This window comes from Mus caroli, chromosome 12, assembly GCF_900094665.2.
Source record: "Mus caroli chromosome 12, CAROLI_EIJ_v1.1, whole genome shotgun sequence".
Lineage (NCBI taxonomy): Eukaryota > Metazoa > Chordata > Mammalia > Rodentia > Muridae > Mus > Mus caroli.
Genome location: NC_034581.1, coordinates 75,886,615 through 75,889,561, shown reverse-complemented (window position 1 = coordinate 75,889,561; position 2,947 = coordinate 75,886,615).

The following is a 2,947-nucleotide window of genomic DNA, read 5'->3' as shown; positions in this document are numbered from 1 at the left end:
TTGCCATTATTTCCTGTTGGGAGCTGTCCCGCGACTCACATGGACTGGGGTTACTCCTGGGAGGCAAACTGGGGCTGAAAAGACAGAAACTAGACAGTCGAGAGAAAAATGGAAGCCAAGACAAGGTTCCTGATCAAGGCTCAAATGTTTAATAAAAATCTGCGCTTATAAAGGGGGTAAACCCATCCCCTGCCACGCCAAGTTTCTTGATGTTGTGATGCCAAGTTGTCAGCACAGCCTTTTAGCAGTAAGTCGCCAATTTCACAGGTTGCAGTTAACTCAGGAAAATCTAGGAGGACCTGTTCAGCAGGTGGTAGGCAGTGTCACATCAAAGGAAACCAACTGAAGAGCTGCACTGCAGGTGGCCCTGCCTCAGTGCCATAAGGTCTGAACCAGCCTGCTTTAGACTGGAGGAAGTTACAATTTCCAGTAAATGTGTAATTACACAGTCAGCCTTCTTTCAGAACTTAGAGCACTTGCCCATTGAAACCTGAAGTATGGAAAATGGAAAACATCCATCTACCCAATGCCATTCTTTTGGTATCCCCTAGGGTTTTATCAGCAGGTAATAGAGTTTGATTATATAGAGAACATGTAGGGAATTTTTATTATTTTTTCAGCTTGTTGCCAAGTGGTGGAAATGTTTTAAACCATTTTTTTAAGAAAAACTTTTTTTAAATTAATGTTTTTCACGAAAATTGGAGGCTTATAACTTTTTTTAAATTAGTAATTGGTCATTTTTTTTTAAGCTAATGTACTGGGCAAACCTGTATGAGACCAAATATAAGTAATGTATAATAGATAGTTTTTACTTCTGATGGCTTGTTGTAATTGTATAAATAACAAAATTATTTTTGAGTTATCAGGTACAAATTTAGTAATCTCTATATTGAAAAAATATAAAAGCAAAATTCTAGGCCTTTAGGCCCAGGCTTGGGAATGTGACCTCTGTGACTCAATGCTCCAAGGTATGCTAATCATAAAACAGATAGCAACATTCCTCCACCCACCCACTTCCTGGGTTCAAAGAGTGTTCATTCAAAGAAAGTCACCCTGACCCACCCAGACCATTGCTGGAACCCACTATGCAAATGTGCTATTGTTAGGGGCTCTTAGAAACTGTCTTGAGAGATAACCCAAATAATTACCAGGTATTCTTTGTGACTCTTGTGACTTTGCACTTCTTTGTGACTCTTAACTGGTATCTTTGGTATTTTCCAACAGCGCCCTCCCCACTTCCTTGAATTGTGGTTTCTTTCTTTAAATACCCCCTTACCCAGCTACTCGGGTAAGGGGGTATTTAAAGATTCTTTCTCTAGCCACGGTCCTCTACCCCTGCATGGTGTATGTCCATGGGCCCAAGAGCACTCTTGAATTAAAAGTCCTCTTGCAGTTTGCAGCAAGACTGTTTCTCGTGAGTGATTTGGGGTGTCACTTCTCCTGAGTCAGTCAGAACATGGGGGAGTCCTCATGTTGTGGGTCTTTCAACATGAGGAACAACTCTTTTTGCATATAAATGACTAGTAATTATATTAAGAGATTCAGGTGTTCCCCTGTACTGAGGCATATAAAGTTAAGAGATTCAAGATAAATTAATAATACTTTAAGGAATGCATACAATTTTGATTTTTCAACTGATGTTTATGGACTTTTGATCACCTTGCTTATTTTATTTGACTTACAACCTGTCATCCCCATTTTGTTTGTATCACTATAAAATGTTGGTGTTTTTTTTTTTTACAATATGTAGAAGAATTTAATTTGTTTTTAAATACACTGTATACATTTGCTTTTTGAATATTTGTTAGTAATTTTACCCAAGTAGTTGCTACAAGCTCTTTGTCAATTTTTATTGATCACCCATAATGACATAATCTTATCATTTGTAAGAGGAACTAAAATTTTGGTTGGATTTGTTTCTGACAATTTTCTAATTTTTTTTTAAATAAATCTCTTTTCCTCTCTCTCTCTCTCTTTTAAAGATTTATTTATTTATCTATTTATTATATGTAAGTACACTGTAGCTGTCTTCAGACACACCAGAAGAGGGGGTCAGATCTCATAACGGATGGTTGTGAGCCACAATGTGGTTGTTGGGATTTGAACTCCTGACCTTCGGAAGAGCAGTCGGGTGCTCTTACCCACTGAGCCATCTCACCAGCCCCCATTGTTCTAATTTTATTCTACTTTTATTTTTTAACTTATTTTTTTAATTAGGTATTTTCTTCATTTACATTTCAAATGCTATCCCAAAAGTCCCCCAGACGCCCCCCCCCCTCCCCTGCCTACCCACTCCCACTTCTTGGCCCTGGCGTTCCCCTGTACTGAGGCATATAAAGTTTGCTAGACCAAGGGGCCTCTTTTTCCAATGATGCCAACTTCTGATTCATATGCAGCTAGAGACACGAGCTCAGGGGGTACTGGTTAGTTCATATTGTTGTTCTACCTATAGGGTTGCCGACCACTTTAGCTCCTTGGTTACTTTCTCTAGCTCCTCCATTGGGGGCCTGTGTTCCATCCAATAGCTGACTGTGAGCATCCACTTCTGTGTTTGCCAGGCCCCGGCATACCTCACAAGAGATAGCTATATCAGGGTCTTTTCAGCAAAATCTTGCTGGTGTATACAATGGTGTCAGTGTTTGGAGGATGATTATGGGATGGATCCCTGGGTATGTCAGTCTCTAGATGGTCTATCCTTTCGTCTTAGCTGCAAACTTTGTCTCTATAACTCCTCCCATGGGTGTTTTGTTCCCAATTCTAAGAAGGGGCAAAGTGGTCTTTGGTCTTCGTTCTTCTTGAGTTTCATGTGTTTTGCAAATTGTATCTTGTATCTTGGGTATTCTAAGTTCCTGGGCTAATATCCACTTATCAGTGAGTACATATTGTGTGAGTTCTTTTGTGATTGGGTTACCTCACTCAGGATGATAACCTCCAGGTCCATCCATTT